Source organism: Ambystoma mexicanum, chromosome 2p (genome assembly GCF_040938575.1).
Source record: "Ambystoma mexicanum isolate Mex_15411 chromosome 2p, UKY_AmexF1_1, whole genome shotgun sequence".
NCBI classification, from domain to species: Eukaryota; Metazoa; Chordata; class Amphibia; order Caudata; family Ambystomatidae; genus Ambystoma; species Ambystoma mexicanum.
The window spans coordinates 1155642667-1155663578 of record NC_090923.1 but is presented as its reverse complement, the minus strand read 5'-3'; the positions used below and the strand labels follow the sequence as shown (position 1 = coordinate 1155663578).

At 46.1% G+C, this 20912-nt stretch overlaps 1 long non-coding RNA gene across 2 annotated transcripts in view; it reads left to right on the top strand.

Moving 5' to 3' along the window:
- Positions 1 to 20912, top strand: part of LOC138567254 (uncharacterized) — a 54122-nt gene that overhangs the window by 22758 nt on the left and 10452 nt on the right. Inside the window, exon 1 of one of the 2 annotated variants that reach the window (XR_011302144.1) lies at positions 14184 to 14377. The exons of the other annotated variant lie outside the window; for it this stretch is intronic. This is a non-coding gene — a long non-coding RNA (uncharacterized lncRNA). Of the gene's footprint in view, positions 1 to 14183; positions 14378 to 20912 lie in introns of those variants that run through there. 2 annotated transcript variants of the gene reach the window in all.

The following is a 20912-nucleotide window of genomic DNA, read 5'->3' as shown; positions in this document are numbered from 1 at the left end:
GGAAACCATTCTTTATTCAAACCGTCCGACACTAATGGTCCGTTTTCCTCTCAGCCAACCAAAATGAGTATGATCATCACTTCGAAGGAATGGAAAGATATTAAAAGTTCCCTGCTTCTAGCAGCCATTTTGATCTGGTAATTGCATGGCTCCTCCAGCGGATTGGATGGAAACTTAAAAGAGCGATCGGTGCATATTCAGTGAGGCAAGCCGCACCCATCTCCTACCCTGTGTTTTATACCCGGTATCGAAAGTTCTGCAGGCTGTGGAAATATGGTGCGAGGCAAGCCATCACCCCCGCACACAGTGCTTTAAGTGGGCCGGGGCCTACCGGAGCCAGGCCCCGGCAGTCTCCAGAAAGTGGGGCTGAGCCGGGGCCCTGCCAGGGCCCCCGGTCCCACACATCAGGGTCATCAGAGGAAGTTACTGTCCCTTTGTTTTCCCTCCCCAGGTCACTAACTCCCGCAGGCACCGTGATCTAATATGCAGATTAGATCACGGAGCCGCAGGTTCGCAGAGGGTGAAAGGCGCCTCGGACTCAGTGATCTCTGCTCGAGCAGATAGATCACAGAGCCCGAGGCGTCTATCTCCGCTGCCAAAGCTTTAGAAAAGATGCATTGTGTACGTTTCAAGCCATCTTTTATAAATGTAGAAATATTTCTATGTTTATAACAGACGGCTTGAAACGTACACAATTCAAGGCATCTTTTATACAGCTTTGCCGATGGACAAAGCCACCCTGGGTTGTGTCCGTCATCAACGCTTTATAAAAGATGCATTGAATTGTTTGTGTCAAGCCATCTTTCAGAAACATAGACATATGTTACAAATGTCTGTTTATAAAAGGTGGCTTGACAAGTACACAAACCATAGTAAGGTAATCACACAAGTGTGCGTAACTTACTATGGTTTGTGCACTTTTCAAGCCACCTTTTATAAACAGAGAAATATGTTACATTGCTACGTTTATAAACAATGGCTTGAAAAGTACACAAACCATAGTAGTACGCATACAAACATATAAATGCTCACGTACATTTATATGTATGCGCACCTTACTATGAGTTGTGCACTTTTAGGCCACGCCCACAATGAGGCCCCCCCCCTCAATTTCTTACCCCACTTAAAGCACTGCCCGCACATTGCATTGTGCAAAGCACAACACAATACTGTAAAAAGGAAAAAAGAAAACATTTCCATTGCTTATGAGGAAGGATTACTCACACTCCCAGCAACCGAGTACATTTAATCACAACAGGCACTAAAACACGCACATTGCAGCAAAACGCTGCCTGTTCCTTCAACCGGACGAGGCTTTCCCCTTTTTATTTTACAAAGTTTATTTATATATTTGCATTTTTAAAGCGCTGACAGCCCACGGGCATCGAGGTGCTGTTACAGGAATTGTTTAGTTTTTTTAGCTGCGTAATTGTTTTTTTTTCATACTGTGTTAGTTGCGTATTTATAACGTGCTTAAATACCCAGAGGTTTCTAAGCACGGACCCGGGAATCGAACCTGCGTTGCTTCGTGTCGTCTTGCTTCCAAGGCGAATATGTTGCCGCACAGCTATCCTCCCGGGCCAAACTGAAGGGCCTTAAGTACCAATTTTGTAAAATAAAGTGATCACTTACCAGCACTTATGAACGATTCCCCTCTTCCTCTCGCCGACTGACGTAGCACGTAGATTCATGCCCTTGGTCCAGAAGCTGATGAAGCTGCTCTTCCTCTTCCTCTTTGGAGTCTGACGAGCCGAGGCGCGAAACCCCCGGTTTGAGAAACCAATCCAGCAACCTGATAGGTCAGACATTCATGACCTATCAGGTTGGTGGATGGGACTTTTCTCCCGCCTCCATTCACCATTTGGTGACCTAGAAAACCTGCCATGGATTACACCTTCACGAGTTGTAGTGCTCTGGCAAAAATGTGAGCACTGCAGCAACGTGAACCAAATACCTTAGGATTGGCACTCCATGCCCACATTGTGGGAGATATTTAGCCCTCCCAACCCATGCCTGGTGCCGCCCCTGCCTCCCTAAGAAGATGCTCTGCCTTTCTGTGTAGCACAGAGGGCACAAAACTCTTCTGAGGGCGATGAGCACGCACAACCCAATAAGAAATAGTGTACAGGCACTACGGATACCGCAGTAACATTAGGACATTCAATTTAAATACCAACAAATGATAAATTAAAGAACATAATCTGGAAGAACAGAAACAATATGGATTAAACCATTCAATTCCGATCTGCGGGACACAGCCTGAGGAGTACCACAAGGATCCTCGTTATTCCCGCTCTTCTTCAACATCTATATGAATCCACTAATCAACCTCATCAAAAGGCACAGATTCACCTGCTACAGCTAAGCAGACAATACCCAAATCATCTACAAGCTTGGCAATGAACAAGAGGAGAGCACAACGCTAATAGACTGTCTCAAAGAACTCTACCAATTGATGAACACTAACAACCTCAAACCAACCTGAACAAGAAGGAAATTATGATTACATGAAACATCCAAGGATACGACCAGTATATCCCATGGCCCACAGAATAGGAACTAGCCCTACACCATCCAAAATTGTCAAAAACCTTTGAATCCTAATGGACAACGAGCTAGCCTTAGAACCACAGGCAAACGCGATAATTAAGAAATGCTTCTTCTATCTATGCACAATCAAAAATATTCTACCATTCCTCTCCTTCACGCACAAAACACTGGCCATCATCTCCCTCATCATGCCCAGGATAGACTACGGCAACAGCTTATAACTAGGAATGCCGGACGACTTACTAAAGAAATTGCAACAAATTCAGAACCCAGCTGCCAGACTTCTAACACTCTCATGAAGAGACATCACTCCAGCGCTAAGGATGCTATATTTGCTCCCATTCAAAAAACGAATCACCTTCAAAACTATGTGCATAACACACACAGCAATCCACGGCCTAGGAGCAGAATTCATACAAAAGAAAATCACCTTCTACAAGCCAACTAGAACACTGAGATCCAGCAAAGACATCCACCAAGAACCTAAACCATACATGAGAAAGAAACTTGGTGAATCAGCATTCTTCTGCTTACCCGTAAAACTTTGTAACTCCCTCCCGAAAGAAATAAGAACTATGAAGGACCACTGAAAATTGAGAGAACCTCTAAAAACCTGGCTCTTTGAATCTGAATGGGACGAAAACGAATGAACAGCATCGCCTCACCATGAAATGGACGCACAGCGGAGAAAGACTGGAGAGTAGGCTGAACCAGAATCAAGTCTAGGGAAGACATGAACAATCCAAATGGGTAGGAGACCTAGGGGTACCCTTCCCTATAGAGGGTCAACGGGAAACAGGGCATAGAGAGATGGGTACGACTTAATTGGACTACTGAAAGAAAGGCTGAATTTTAAAAAGGGGATAGAGAAGCGCCCAGATTTAGGACACAAGGACACATCAAAATTGAGTGTGAGGGATTGACATTATCCATGTCAAATTGATTACCAACTTTAATCATAGTACCAATCTGGTACTTCTCTACTGGCCACCTGGGGAATCAGATAGCTTCAATGATGATATATAGTCGATACTGTTGCATCTATGCTAACAGTCAACTCAGCCCTGATCATCTTGGGAGATTTTAATCACTGGAAAAATGACAAAAAGACAAAAAAGCATTAGACCTAGAAATAAAATTGAAAACCCATCCTATTATGACCCATAACACTGAACTCACACATAATAAGGGTCACATTATTGATTGGATTGGGAGTGGGAACTTTCAAATTGAAAAAATTATAACTACCCCATGTATCTGGTCAGATCACTTTTTTGTTTCATGTTTACTGAAATTCCCGGGTAAAGTATGCAGGACACATGAACCTGCACGCTTGGTTAATACCCAGAATTACAAGGGCATCACTGCCCCCGTTCTAACCATCTGCATGCAAAACTTGATAATAACAACAAATGACTCTGATGGTCCAGAGACCCTCATTAATAGCTACAATAAGGAGAGTATAAATATGTTAGACCAACATGCCCCACTAACAGTTAAATCGGTTTGAGATCTGCGCAACCGTCATAAATGGTTTTGCGCAACCTTGGCAGAACTCAAAACTCATAAAAGGCAGGCGGAACATGTGTGGCAAAAGGATAACTCTGCTAAAAACCTGTTGGCATTGAAATCCATGGAAAGGATCTATAAAAATAAGATTATCAATGCTAAAAAGACCTTCTCTAACGACCAGATTAACCTGGCCGGGCACCAGACGAAAGAACTTTATCGTCTTTTAAGAACATGGGAAAAACCTATTGTCTCCATTCCATCCATTAAACCCACAAGTAATGACTGCAATAGAGTGCAGAAAGCTTTTGCAGATAAACTACGGAAAGCGCAACATAAAATAATGGAGGAACTTTCACCCCCCCCCCTCCAGATATTACATCCTTCCATAATCAGATCACGATTAAAGAAGCCAGCATAAACTCTTACTCAGAATTGCCTGACCTGGGACCTGAAACACACCCCCAGCAAGATCTCGGTATTGGTTTTAGGTTCAGAGAATCTAACACGGCGGAGATGCACGATATACTTAAAACCATGCATCCCACCAATTGCCCCTGAGAATTGCTTCCTTCTAAAATCATACTGGAGCACAAGGAACTATTTGCTTCCTTTCTGTGCAGGTATGTAAATTCTTCTTTTTGGACAGGTATTATTCCCCAATCCATTAAGAATGTAGCGGTGACACCGCTATTAAAGAAAGCAGGACTGGAGCCCTCAGACGCCGCCAATCTTAGGCCTATTACCAACACTTTAATTTTTCTCAAACTCATTGATAAAGTGGCCACGGTTCAGCTTCAATCCTACGTTTATACCACTGGTATTCTGCACAAGAAACAGTTAGAGTTTAGGAACTTTCATGGCACCGAAAGTGCTCTTCTTGACCTCCAGACGCACATGCACTCGAAGCTGGAATATGGCAAGTCAGGGATGCTGATGTTGTTGGATCTATCGGCAGCTTTTGACTTGCTAGACAATAAAATCTTGCTCGAGCACATGGCTACGGTCGGAGGACGCTCCATGGAGGCATTACCTGGCTCAGATCTTTTCTGGAGGGTCGTCTCTCACGAGTCTACTGGGGTGATAATGCATCAGAGGTAGAAACCATCACTTGTGGAGTGCCACAGGGGGCCTGCCTCTCCACCTTGTTGTTTAATATCTACATCCTCCAATTGTGTAAAGATCTGGAACTACTGGATATTTTCTTCTGCAATTATGCAGATGACTTTCAACTGGTTTTAGAAGTTAATGGGGACTATGAGAAGGACCAACTGTTATTGGACTCAATCTATCTGACCATCAAAGGATGGATGTCAACCAATTGGCTGTGTTTGAACACGGCTAAGACAGAGCTCATGCTGTTTGGCCCAAGACTTGCAAGAATCAGTCTGAGCCAGAAGTACGCTAATTTCACCATTGATGGCAGCCAAATAAAGATTGTGCCCAAAGTTAAGACCCTCAATACCTATATGAAAGAATGCCTAGACTGCAAGGCCCATGTAACTGCCATCACAAAAAATACCAACTACCACCTTAGGGTGCTGCAGAAAGTAGCGCCACTGGTCTCGATAGAAAATCAAACCAAACCTGTGAGGGCAGTGATCCTTCCGCGTGTGGATTACTGTAATGCCCTACTGGGAGGTGCAATTAAGTCTGATGTCCAAGAGCTGCAAAAAATTCAGAACATTGCTACGTGCATCATCTTAAGATGAAACGATCTGAACCATCCTCTGCAGCAAGGAAAAGCCTACACTGGTTACCAGTGGTAGCCCGCATTCAATTCAAATTGATGTCCATATGCCATAAATGCATCTTTGGGAATGCCCCAGCGTACCTGAAAGATCAAGTAATCATCTATCACCCCAAAGAAACTTGAGATCAGCTGAGGGTTTCTTCCTGGAACAACACCAGGTTAAACGTGCCCGGGGTCTTAGTCGGGCCTTCCACGTTCAAGGGGCAAGGGCTTGGAACGCCTTATATACACATCTACGTAAAACTGAAAACCATCTTGAATTTAGAAAGCTGCTGAAAACAGTGCTTTTTAACCAGTAAGATTGACTCTCTTAGCAGTTCTGAATCATCTACTCCTGTCTCTCGGCACCTGGATGCCCACGGGCATTGGCATGCTATAAATAAAATAACATACCATAACATCCCAACCTTGAGGAACCCGTAGGGGTGGTCACTGCGGCACACCGACATATTCAATAGCGGGGAAGATAGAGCTCTTTGAGGCCCCACTATTCTACACAAATCATGGGAGTGGCAAGCATATCACACTGGAATACATGACAGAGGAAAGGACACGTGCAACAGTCAATCACAACAGACGGTGTAGGATAAGGCACCACCGACAACCATCCCTACTAATAAAAACTCACCTTCCAGCATACACATCTCAAACTCCAAACTAAACACAACAATACCTCTACGGCACAACAAATCGCTCGCATTTCACTACACAACAACAACGAAACAAACCACACATAGCCGCGCACAACAGCACGTGACAGCTACCAACCGAAAAACACTCCTACGCTCAGCGAACAGTGTCAACCGAACTGAAGCAGCCAGCAGCACATCACAGCTCCCTTGCTCCTTTTTTCCTGCTTAGTTCTGCAAACTTACCCCCGCCCTCTTGCTTTACAGAGCCGCCAGAGCACCAAGTAACCACGCAAGTGGCGACAGCATACATAGGGTAAATGACAACTGGTAATATATACAAGAGTCTATCCTTGTGATACGCTTGTACTGTTCACAATCACCTTAAGCGGCACGGTCAAGGAGCTACACTTGACAGAGGTCGCTACGGTAAGTGAAGGCAACACATGGTGCCAATGTGGCTTTATAACTACGGCCCTGCGCGCGTGGATTAGACTTCTGGACAAGTCAGTACTGGGGGCAGGCCGATGGATTGCGCTGCTCCCTCCCGGGAAACGTTCCTTTAGCATGCTGTAGTTGTCCTTCTCATTAGCGCACACGATTTCGTATTGAGCAAAAAATGCCCTTGAAACGCATATAATTCAGGGCTCATAGGCTCCCAACTATCTGCTTTCAGTACGACGTCCTTCCCGCGTCAGTTTCCGGGTGGTGAGTGACTCAATCCATTAAGGGAAAGCATCAGCCTCGGCCTCCATGCGCCGCATGGCAGAGGGTGGACATGCTGTCTGGCTGTTGCTTGTCCTTCTTTTGTGTCTGTCCACATTACACATCTTGGATGTTTGGCTTCCTTGAACGTGCCTTTAAATCTGTGGCTCCTCTTGCAAATGAAGGTCAGCTGCCCACCTGCAGATCCCCGACACCTAGTGCTAGTTTGTCATGTTATTTTGTGTGGCCGTGATTAAAATTGCTGCCGGCTGAGTGCAAACACACATTTCTCTCAAACTGCCATTACAATTAGAATGCATCTTGAGTAGTGTTGAGAGCTTTGCTTCCGTAAAACATCTCTGACGATACATTGATGTCATTTAAATAATACATTTTGCTCACCCGAGAATTGCCCGGTCGCAGGAGTACTCGGCTACCATTACCAAACCGCCAATGCTGCTGACAAAGGCCTATGAAGGTTACGCACTTTCCAGCTTCGGATGTTCATGTGATGTTATGTTACTTGGCATTTATAGAGCGCTCTATATATCATGGGTATGACCTCAAAGCGCTGGTAGGTTGAACGCCCTCGGGAACCGTAGTTCTGGTCAGTAGAGAGAGATAGTGTGGTAGGGTGCGTGGGTGCACCAGATATGTGTGCAGCTAATGTAATTGCCAGAGGGTATCTGCATCCTAGCGTTAGGTGTGGTACTGGAGATATCAGTTGGATGTGTGCAGTCTGGTGGGTGGACGCCCAGACTGGGTTCTGGCTGCGTTAGGCCTGAAGGATGCATTATGTGAGCAGCTTGGCCGGAATGACATTGGCTAGCTGCATTTTTTTAGGGTGATGAGGTGTTCATGGGGTAGTGTTCGTATGTGAACAGCTAGGCCTAATTTGTCAGGGGTATAGCTGTGTTGTAGTGATGTGATATGATAGTTATCTTTAAAGCGCCCGAGACCAGGCACGTGAACAGGATGGCAGGGAACACAGCGACACACGGACACACAGCGACAGGGGGTTGGGATTACAGCGACAGGAGGGGGACATACGGATATATAGCAACAGCATGGGGAACAGGAAAGCAGGGTACACAGTGACACGTGTGAGGCATGCTAACATTTACATTTGCGTTTCTATCTAGATGTGATTCAGGCTAATGTTCACAACTCCACCCAAGTGTGGGACATGCTAACATTTGCATTTCTATCTAGATGCGACTCAGGTCAATGTTCACAATTTCATCCAGGTGTGGAACATGCTAACATTCACATTTCTATCCAGATGCGACTCAGGCCAATGCTCATGATTTCGTCTAAGTATGGCACATGCTAACATTCACAATTCCATCTGGATGTGGGACATGCTAACAATCACATATTGGGCGTCATTACGAGTTTGGCGGCAGCCATGGAGCTATTATCTCCATGGCTGCCGCCAAACTGGGCTCCTTTACCGGGTTCCCTGAATGGGGAATTACCGGGCCGTTCCAAGTTCGGAGGGCCCGGTAATTCCTCCCTCAGGAAATCCGGGCCCGGACCTTCACCATTCCCATCTGAGCCCCCATAGGGCTCAATGGGAATGGGAGAGGGAGCTAACAACGGGCCGATTACGACCGGCCCCTTGTTAGCTCCCTGGTCCCCTCGCAAGACCCGGTAACGATGCCTGATTTTGCCAGGCGTCCTTACCGGGTCCCGCGAGGGGACCTCGTAATCGTGCGGAATGGTGTTAACGGGTCGCATCCATTAGCGGAACCCGTTAACCCATTCCGCACGGGTCGTAATGAGGCCCATTCTACCTAGATGCGACCCAAGGAAATGTTCATGAATTCATCTAAGTGTGGCACATGCTACCATTCACAATTCCATCTAGGTGTGGGACATGCTAACATGCACAACTCTGTCCAGATGCGATGCAGACTGATGGTCATGATTCTATCTAAGTGTGGTACATGCTACCATTCACAATTCCATCTAGGTGTGGGACATGCAGGGATATGCTAACAAGCACGATTCTATCTAGGTGCGACGCAGGCTAATGGTCATGAGCAGTCCTTCTAAGTGCGGCACATGCTACTATTCACAATTCCATCTAAGTATGGCACATGCTATCATTTACAATTCCATCTAAGTGTGGAATATGCTACCATTCACAAATCTAAGTGAGGCACATGCTACCATTCACAGTTCCTTCTAAGTGTGGGACATGTTAACATTCACAATGCTATCTAGGTGTAGGACATGCTAACAATCACATTTCTATCTAGATGCAACCCAAGGTAATGTTCATGGATTCATCTAAGTGTGGCCATGCTACCATTCACAGTTCCATCTAGGTGTGGGACATGCAGGGATATGCTAACAAACACAATTCTATCTAGGTGCGAAGCAGGCTTATGGTCATGAGCAGTCCGGGCCATAGGCCTCAGCACCAACAATATTTCGGCCAATCAGGTTGCGGGTGCTGGCCGGGAGGGGGGTGGAAGGAGGAAGTGGGAGCGGGGAATGGTATCGGAGCCGTGAGGGGCTCAAATGATGGACAGCTCAACATTCACAATCCTGACTAGGTCTGGCGTAGGTTAATGTTCACAATTCTAAATAAGTGTGGCATTACTAACATTCACAATCCATTCAGGGTCTAGAGCAGGCTAATGTTCACCATTACATCAAGGTGTGGCACATGCTTGTATTCATGATTATATCTGATTGTGGCACATGCTGACATTTACAAATCCATTTACGTGTGGCACATATTAACAATCACAGTTCAAAGGTAGGGTAATGTGGAGTGGCAGAGGTTTTGGAGTAGAGTAATTGCTCTTCCCTACCACCCCATGCCACGCTTACTAAGGTGGTTGGTGCTGGTCGATGGCCGGCCACTGGACACCTGCTGACACTTTCTGGAGCCACCTCTGTTGGAGCCGCCCTTTGCCTCGGGCCCTTAGCTGCAGGGGCTGCCGGCCAGAGGGCTGCCCTGGGAAGGTGGGTTAAGAGGGAGTAGTGGCCAATCACCATGCTGGGGGCATGATGGGGAGTGGGAGGGGGAATCAGGAAGAAGGCAGCTGGGGTCGAAAAACGAATGCTCAGAACCGAGTTTGCTTTTTTTGTTGGTTTTTTTTGGCAAAATGGGTGCTGGGGAGCGTGAGGGGCTGGGCGCCTTACCTGGGGCAAGATTAGGAGGACTGGTGTGCAGGGGGACTAGTTCCCCACTGCAAATTCGAAGGCCCTAGTGGCCAATCACCATGCTGGGGGGCGGGATGGGGAGGGGGAGTAGGAAGCAGGAAGAAGGCAGCTGGGGTCAGTAAACAAACGCCTTTCTTTTTTTGGGCAAAATGGGTGCTGGGGACCGCAAGGGGCTGGCCCCCTTACCTGGGGCGGGATTAGGAGGCTGTACACTAAACCCTGGTTCGATAACCTCTGGATCCTCTATACAAACTTTGCAGATGACACCCAAATTCTGCTAACAATAACTGGTAACCTCGCCAATGATTGTGCAAACATCAACCAAGTCTACAGCCTCATTCAGGCCAGGATGGGGGAACACCATCTCTGCCTAAATGACAAAACCAAACTCCTCATAGTAGGCTCCCCATACCATCATAAACAGCTAGATCCCGCCTTTGCATCCTCTGCATCGACAGAAACCCCACCAGCGTGTCAAACCATGTGAAAACACTGTGTGCTAATCTAGATTCAGACCCATATATGTAAAAACACATCCAGGCCCTCGCCTCCTCAGCAGCCTACACCACTAGTCTCATCAACCTCAGCAGAATTCCTATCCACTGACAATTTCCTTGCCAGAGCCATTAAACTTCAGCTGATCCAAAACAATGCCCCCCGTGCTGCCTGGGGCCTCAAATGCTCAGGCCACATCTCTCATGCCAGATGTGACTTTCACTGGTTGCCAACTAAAGCATGTATTGACTGCAAGATTCTCTCCCTAACATACAGATGCATCCACAATATGGCACCCTCCTTCCTCACCCAACACATTTCCAAAATAACCAAACTCCCCTGCCTACGCTCCTCATCCACTTTGTCACTAGCCATCCACAGATTCGAGAAAAAGAGCTTTGTGCACTTGCTTCACAGTCATTGTCCCCACCCTGTGGAATGCCCTACTTCTCCACATCCAAGAGCAGGTATCCTACATCGTCTTTAGAAAACTGCTAACAACGTGGCCCTTTGACAAAATACGGCCAACCTGAAATCAGGGTCGCCCCCTCCCCACCCCGCCCTACCACCGCCAACTGTCTCTCTGCAGCATTTACTACAACTGTATGTTCTGTTTCCTAAGTTATCAGCGACGTGATACTTATGGGTTTGGGCGCTGTCAATCAATAAAATAAATTGTGTGGTGCACGGTCTTCCGAATTCTGTAACCTGCTGAAACTGTGGGCCTCCTGCTGGACCCCCAGAGTCTGAAAAGTGTCAACACAGAGTGCTGGACCTTGCAAACAACATGATTTCGACCTGCGATAGTCTGGCTCCTGAAGGGCACCAAAGCCCCAGAAACTCATCCAGCCCGATGAAACTCTTGCCTGGAGCCTTCACCCGTGATCCTTGCAGTAAAAGTGCTCCAAGTGTCCAGTCTTCGTGATAAAGGAATTCAACAAATGGGTTTTTGGATACAGATACTGAAGCCATCCTGCTGAAAATGTCTTCTGTGCTGAGGTACTGTGTTGGCTTGGGTATTATTTACCTTAAGTCTCTTGTGAGTCCTGTGTAGCATTGGGGTGTTTCCTGTGATTGGGAGTCTACATGTACAGTTCACCCAGGCCCCTGAAGGAATCCTTCTAGGGTGTCTGCTATGAAGTCCCTGGACCCTCAACTAACTTTGTTCAGTCTTCATCAGAAAACCTGACTGCCTGCAACTAAGCCGTATCTAGCCCTGCCTACAGCTAGCTCCTAGACCACTAGATTCCCGCTTCTGCCTGTCAGAGAACTCATACCATAGAATAGGGAGGGCTGTAAGGGGTCTGCCTTGAAAAGTAAAACAGGTGTTGAAAAGTTTACTTACTTGTAAAAGAGTTTGTTGGTAACTCTGCTACCAAAACGCCAATGCTGCTGACCAAGGCCTATGAAGGTTACGCACTGTCCAGCTTCGGATGATCATCATACTGGCCGCCTTAGGCTCTCACTGCCAGGTAATGGCTTTCTCTTGCCATATACTGCGCTGGCTTGCCGCCTTAGGCTCTCGCTGCCAGGTGATGGCTTTCTCTTGCAATATACTGCGCTGGCTTGCCACCTTAGGCTCTCGCTACCAGGTGAGGGCTTTCTCTTGCCATACACTGCGCTGGTTTGCCGCCTTCGGCTCTCACTGCCAGGTGGTGGCTTTCTCTTGCCATATACTGCGCTGGCTTGCCGCCTTAGGCTCTCGCTGCCAGGTGATGGCTTTCTCTTGCCATATACTGCGCTGGCTTGCCGCCTTTGGCTCTCGCTGCCAGGTGATGGCTTTCTTTTGCCAAATACTGCACTGGCTTGCCGCCTTAGGCTCTCACTGCCAGGTGATGGCTTTCTCTTGCCATATACTGCGCTGGCTTGCCGCCTTAGGCTCTCACTGCCAGGTGATGGCTTTCTCTTGCCATATACTGCGCTGGCTTGTCGCCTTAGGCTCTCACTGCCAGGTGATGGCTTTCTCTTGCCATATACTGCGCTAGCTTGCCACCTTTGGCTCTCACTGCCAGGTGGTGGCTTTCTCTTGCCATATACTGCGCTGGCTTGCCGCCTTAAATGTGTCAGAGCACACTCAGCTCTCACTGTCTTGCCGCCACTGCCAGCTTCACTCTCCTTTTCCTGAATCCAGCACATAAACACTTGCCTTCAAGGCTTTTGCATCCACTGCATATGAACCACAGAATACATTCAAGGGAAACACCCTGTCCACTAGATCGTGTATTAACATCTAAATGTGCAATGTATTGCTGCTCCCTAACACCTAAGCACAGCAATGGAAGTGTAATATAAATCATTGGTATGCCGTACCACTAGTTCTTTTAATTTTTACAGAGCGTACCTTTAGTTCAAAGGGTCAAGGAACGCGTCTTGGACGTCTTGTATTTCTCCTGAGCCAAATATAGAATCTGCTCAGGCCAGACATTCAAGCACTGCCATTTTCCAAAGTCACAGCTAGGCAGACACAGACACAGACACACAGACACAGACACACAGACACACACACACACACACACACACACAAAATCCGCCTGTGGCTCTGCAGGCTGTTAAGGTGCTCAGGTTGCACACCCATTTCTTTTATCAGTGGCAGAGCCTTTCATATAGCTTTATAGACCCACAGCGAGAGCCGCACTGGGAGTTATGGCCCCTGGAAACCTTTGACGAGGTGAGGGACCATAACGCCCAGTCTGACCCAAGCTGCAGGTCTATAAAGCTATTAGAACACCCTCAGTATTTAATGAAATTAGACAAAACACAAATGATTAATATATGCTGCAGAAATAATTTTTTATTGGGAAAATGGTTAGAAGGTGGAAAGGGTAGTTTTGTAAAGAAAAACATCTATTACAGGTTCAAATGTGTGGTGCCATAGAAATTATGGGTGCAGTTAACACATTCCCTACCAGTGTTTTTCCTGGTTGCGGCTTTTTTATATGGTTGTGGGAAGTAACTAGCAGTGGGTGGGTGGAGTTTGTAATTGGATGAAATGCAAGTGTGATTTTCTTTCTGTTTTTTTCAGGTATGCAAATTAGGGGCCAGTGTAGTGACTAATTAGTTACAAAACAATAATGAAGACAAGCATTTTACAACATTCAGCATATGGGTATTGGTAGTATTTAAAAATGGGTTACACTTACATTAGTATGTGTGCTTTCATTATTTTCAGCATTCTTGCCCAACAGAAAACGTTCATTTTGTTTTGAGCAGGGGCCACGTTGTACAGGGTTGCACAGCAGGCAGATTTAAAAGTTGCTGGCATGCGTTTCGCAAGATTAAAGAGGTGTTGAGGGCTATGATCCCGCTTTATATTGCTGCATGTATCTGGGGCATAAAGTTGTGCCGGAGCGCAAAGGGCATTGCTGCATTATTACCAAAGCACGAAACGAAAGGGGGCAGGGCTACGTCAGGCACGCTCTCACGTCAACACGGAACATCAGCAATTGTAGTTCCGGAATGGGACACGGACGCGAGTGAATTAGAACACTGCAATTAACTTGCAGACATCATGTTTTCCGGGCTGTAATGGGCAGTGGTGGCGCTGGCAGCGGGGAAGGTAAGCGCCCTCCAGGCTTTATTCGATCTGCAGGCTAAACCAGTTTGTACAGCCCGCTGATTGACCAATCACGATTAAGGAACACCATTAGGGTGTCCTAATATGCATGATGGAACATTTCCAACTCAAAGAGCTTGCAAAACACCAGTTGCCTTGCAAATATGTGCTAGTTAAAGTGAGCAACACAAAGTGCCCATTTAAAGATGTGTTTATATCCATGATGTCTACTATCTTGATATGCAAAGCAATAAAGTTGCTTTAAGTCACCAATCAAATGTTTTCAACATCATGAATAACATCGGGCTGGAAGTTTGTGACAAAGAATCTGCATATCTATCTTGTTTATCATACAACTTATTTTATTGCATGACTTAAATCACTGAAAGTACCTGGGGTTAACTAGATTACTCAGGTAGCCATTATCTTGCATTCTGGTACTTATAGTTTAACATTTAGGATGTGAAAAATAAAGCCACAATGATATTCTTTTGGCTTAACATGTTGCTAAAAGGATTTACATGCTGTCATGTGACTTATTATGCAATTTGTTTTTTGCAAGTAAACTCTGTAAGACATTATTACTGCAGACCTTAAAATTCAACTATTTGAGCCAAAGTTGGTGATCCTGGACAACCCCCCCTGCCTCCCTCCTCAACATCTACCGTCCTCCCCCACTATCCTGGCCTTTTCTCTGACCGTCCCACTCCCTCCTTTTTGGGTACAGCCAGAGTACCACTAGTTCCTTTTTTTCCACTTTCACCCCTGCCTAAGTCCATACGCCATCCACTCCCCACCATACCTGAGACAGCGTGATCCGTTCCCCACGGTTTCCTACCCTGGTTATTTTTTGACCCATCGCTGAGAAATGCCCTCCCTATCCTGTTTCTAGATCCCCACTTCCATGTTTCTCTGCTCCGTAACCTTGTTCTTCCCCCTATGATTGTTACATGCTCTGTTTCTTCCCAAAGCTATATCCACGCCCAATAAACACCGTAATAATAATAAAAATGGTCAATTCCACTCTGCAGCACAGGGGTCTGCAACCTGTGGTTATTGAGATGTTTTGGACTACAACTCCCAAGTCAATTCCACTCTGTAGCACAGGAGTCTGCAACCTGTGGTTATTGAGATGTTTTGGACTACAACTCCCAAGTCAATTCCACTCTGTAGCACAGGAGTCTGCAACCTGTGGTTATTGAGATGTTTTGGACTTCAACTCCCAAGTCAATTCCACTCTGTAGCACAGGAGTCTGCAACCTGTGGTTATTGAGATATTTTGGACTACAACTCCCAAGACCCCTGCTGTGGGGTATTTGTATTTGTATTTTGTATTTATTTTATTTATATTGCGCAGCCTGCCCACGGGCATCAGGGCGCATGTTTGGAAAGGTTACAGTTAAAGTTACAGAAGGCAGTTACATATTACATAATATATATACAGCAAGGAAATATACATACATTTACAAGGTAGTCAGTAGTCTCAATATATACAGAGGTGATGCTCCTAGTTTTTACTATGGTGAGAGCTGAAAGCTTCTTCCCTCTGAGTTTAACACCCTGATCAGATGCCATCACTATGTGGCTACCACTGAAAATATCTGATAGGAGATGCAAATGAGCTCCTGGCAGGGTTGATATTTGTAACCCCCTGTCAGGAATTAATGATGGAATCTGCCGTGCGTTAAGACAAACAAAACAATCAAGATAAACAAAACAAACTTAGTAAGGGACCCTCGTGCGTGGGCACACGAGGGTCCCTTTACTCTGAAAATGAAAACAAAAACTGTAACTGCCGGTGCAAGCGGAGCGCCCGTTGACAGTTGAAAAACACCTGCGTGACAGGCGCTCTGCTCAACGCCGTTTCACCACCGGAGCCAGGGCCTTCATACTGGCGCTCCCCTGACAAGCAGGGGAGCGCTTGTTAGCACACCCACCCCCCAAGTGGATTCCCATCACTGCTGGGCGCAGGGGCACTTTTGATGACTGCCCCCCCCCCCCTATAACAGGGTAGTGCTCAAAATGTGTTTTTAGCCCTCCTGGGGCTAAATATAAATTAAGGACCACCTGAACTCCCTGGGCCACACCTCGCAAACATGGCCCAGGTGGAGTGAGTAGTGTGGGGTCCCCACGTTGCCTCTGAGTGGTGGGCTGCATCTGACATACGCAGCCCAGCCCATATAAAGTCTTTGGGGCTCCCACACACTGTTGCTGTTGCAGCTGCTGCCTGTCACTGCCTACTGCCAGCCATACAAAGACTTTGCAGTCCCCCAGACTGTTGCTGCTGCTGCCACCTGCTACTGTAAGAGCCACCACCAAAAAGTGCAGGAAAAAAGAAGAAACAGAGAGCAGCAGCAAGGACCTTGAGACAACTCTGGCCAGGTTATCTTGCAAGTAAGGTCAATATAAATAATGTTTAATACAGTGCAGTGTATAGACTTTGTATATATTTTTAAAGACACTTTCATATTTGTAAAGGACTCTCTTTATGTTTTTGTGTTTTCTTTTTTTAGTTTGCAGCTGCTTATGAGAGTTGTATATAGTACCTGTGCTTTCCCTTTTCATAGAAAAACTCACAAAAACCCTGCTGGTGTACTGGAAGAGTATGTAAGTGAGCTTTTACCAACTAAAAAGAACCATACACCAGCATTCCTTTTGTCTGCCTTTCCTTTTGTGCTCCAGTTTCTAACCTTGTGTTTTCTCCTTAGGGGTGTTTGGGGAACCTGCCAGCCCTAATCTATTGATCTTCCCTACCCTTCCACTTTCATAGCGAGGTACACTGGGGTCATCTTGAACACAGGAGAGCAGGGTTTTGAAATCGGTAAAAGGCGGGTCAAGTTATAAGTGAAGGTTTAGGTGTATATAGTTTGCCCGCCTAAACCTGTCTCACAATAAGGTGCATTAAGCGATCACCCTGCTACATATTCATTATGAAAATGAGAATGAAAGGTGTGGGAGATAGGAGAGGCGCCACAGTGAATGTCAGCCCAGTTGTACTATGTCTTAGTAATAACTGCCCACTGGATTTTACTCTAGTGGGCAGAAGTGCATTCTGGGATCTGCAGTGTCCCTTTTTCCATATGTTCCCCTCACAAGGAACCCTTTCCACAATGCTTGTTTTGGATTCTCACGCTCTGTGGATGTGACCGTCAGGAACTGAATTGATCTGAGACACTACAAGTGGAAGTCAGATTTGAAACGCAGTGCAATATAGTTAGGGTCGGTTTTCTCTTACAGTGCTTCCTCGTGGGCCATATGCCCCTTGACCACACAGATGGGTGAGGTGTTCAGATATTCAGACATCCTTCTAGGCTGGTGTGCTTAATAATGGCTGGGGCTGTGGGCCACACCACCCTTGGAAGTCGGCACTGTAGCAGAAATGTCAAGTTGGAGGAGTCTTCAAGGGCTAAGTTTCTTACCAGTTAACCACACAGAGACTTGGATTCTAATACCAGTCGCCAATTCAGGAAAATTCCACAGGGTAACGATGGACCCAAATCCTCTTCCTGAAGAGTGCTCAGTCTCATCACCACTTAAGAACCCATGGTGTTCTCTACTCTCCACAATTTTCCAACAATGATGCACCCATGTTGAAAATCCTGATTACCTTAATATCTTATCACTTCTTACTCTGTTAATGTATTTAGAGTACATGTCAGTGGCACCTTAATCTATTTACGGACCATTGCTGTCTTCCTTCTAATTGGATGATCTTATTACCGACTATTCCTATCTTCCTTGTAATTGGAGGAACTTCTTATTTCTACACATTTTCTTTTAGAGGCATCATAATCCTGCAGATAGTCTTGGCACAAGTTACCTGACTTGTGTGACATGATGGAGTAAGGAGGCCGACAAGATGGTATCATTTTGTCTATAGACTTTTGTTCAAATAAAGAAAAGAAACTGTTCCCACTACCTCTAGAGGGGTCTTCCCTATCTCAACACAGAACCAATATACTGTCCTCTGTCTTATTCAACTACTCTAGCCCTACCACTAACAAGTAAACCAAGAAGAAAAGTGTTCAATGAACTTCTGATCCAGGTCACCAGGAGAATGGCTCCCTTCTTCTGTTGAAACAATCCAGTCTTAAGTTGACTAAACAGCAGTCTCTTGCAATAGGGTCTGATTTACCAAATCTGCGTAGACCAGGAGAATGACTGCCTTCTCCTAGTCAATCTGGAAGAGCTCTGGAGACTGTTCCTTGATAGTCCTTCAGACAAGTCTTTAGAAGCCTCTTTACTTCCTCCCACTGGTTTGTGAACCACATAGTTAAGACTTTATCAACTCTCCTTCTTATTGCTGGGGCGTTGTCAGGAGGTTTTAAATCTTGATTATTAGGGAGATTACCCCCTGGCAGTTCTTGGTCCTTTTAGTATCTTTGACATATGTTGGGTCTCCTACTGTGATGAGGGAGTTCACTCACGGGGCACTCTTGATATTTATGGTTTCTTGTGTAACCACTGTGACGAGGGAGATTACTCCTGAGGAATACTTGGCTCTTGAAGCTCTGTGTACCACTACTGTGATGAGGGAGATCACCCCAGAGGAATACTTGACTCATGGTTCTTTGGGTATCACTACTGTGACGAGGGAGATCCCTCCCAAGGAATATTTGACGCTTGGTTCTTTAGATGTCACTACTGTGATGAGGGAGATCACTCCAGAGGAATACTTGACACTTTGGGCTCCATGGCCCCCACCCGGCTTTCTCGCAACTCCCGTTACCTGTATCTTCACTGGGGTGTACTGCTGATTTTCCCTGTGTCTCAGGTCGATGTTGGTTATGCACGCTCTCAAGACGCCTTCCTGCTTTCCTCCCCTCTGGTCTGTGCAGCTCCATGGAGCTGTTGCTGCGGCAGTCTCAACATGTTTTTTGGACCACATGGTCTACCTCGGAGACCTCACACCACCGCTGAATTCATCCTGCTTCTGCAGCAAGTTGTGTTCCCTCTGGCTCCCATAATTATTTACGGCCTCCTCTTCAGAGGCCAACTGTCTCTCGATGCTTCTGGCAGCCTGGGTTTACCTTTATTGGGCCCCGCAGGATGGAAGCCAACTTCCCTTGCTGCTCTTCCTGCTCCCAAACACACTTAGTCCTTCCTCTGTCTTTACTTTAAACCTCTGGGCCCACCCCCAGCACAATGCCAATGTTTGTTGTCAAAGACTTTGAAGTTATCTTCATTCCTCCTACTGGCCTCCTCGTCACAGTTCTTGGGTAATCCTTTCTACTTTTGGTCTGTATGTGTCTTTGGTTCTCTTCGTCTCAGTCCTATCTGGTTTTGCAGATGCAATAGTAGAGACTTCACAATAAAACACAATAGTAGTTTGAGGTTGGAAGGGTGGTCTTTCATGGGATGGGAGTTCATATCCCCATGAATGAGGTCCTCCAGCTTTTTACCATCCCCAGGGGGACTAGCATCTGGGGAGAAGTGACAAGATCCTGTGAATGGTCACATTTGCTAGTTACAATATTTTTGCAAGTAATTCCCAGTGACCGCAGGCAAACCAGAAGGTGCTGTACAATCTGACACACTTGTCAATTTCAAAGGGAAGAAGCTGCTACCCTTTTCTACCAGCACAGTGCCGTACCACTGACAGCAGTGAAGCCAAGGGTTACTGCTGGGAGTTAAGAAAGGGAGTAGCACCAGAGATGTGCATGCGATACAGAACTGCTATGGAGGAAAGAATACACAAACAGACTTTGATGCATGGATATGCTCTCCCTTCCCTGTTTCCTCTTGCTCCCCTTCAAAATGTGCATCTTTGCCTAGAAGTAATACCCCTGTCACTCTCTTCCGGCATTGAGTGCTTCCTATAGCACAGAGGAGAGGGGCACTAAGGGTGTAACACAAAAGCAGCAACAGATGCTAGTAAGAAGAACTTTCAAACTGAACAGGGAGAAAATACACCAACCCTATGACGAATGCCACACCCCATCACTGCCACCGAATGCCACTCCGCTCTCCTCTCCTTCATTTATCACCTCCCTCCACTCAACCTGTCCCTGTACATAACATGAAAGGTGTTAGATTGGTTTACGCGGGCATTCAATAGTACCATAATACATTAATTCTGAATCAATGCAGTTACGGGCATCGTCCTTGAAATGTGGAAACCCCAAAATGGCTCATGGTAGAAAGTTCTGAATCTCTGAATTCAGTGCTTTGTTCTGTGGTGGTGTCATTCAGAGAGCTCATACTTGAGACAGTCAATGCTGGTAGCTAGTGTAGAGAGGCAGATGTACACGGCATCCATACCACCCGCCCCCTCACCTCCGTCATATTGGAAGAACAACAAGGGGGCACTGTGCGTGACACCTGCTATCATCCCAATACCACATCAAAGTTATGAGAGACATTATGCACTCAGACAACCGTATTCAATGTATCCTCTATCTGAAATCGTAGTTATTAGTCTGCAGACACCACTGGACATAGAAGTGACATCACAAAGGGAGAAGATACATAGACGTACTGATTCTGATGAATGGATGTCCAAAGAATGATGATGTAACTAAATGAATGAAGTACAACA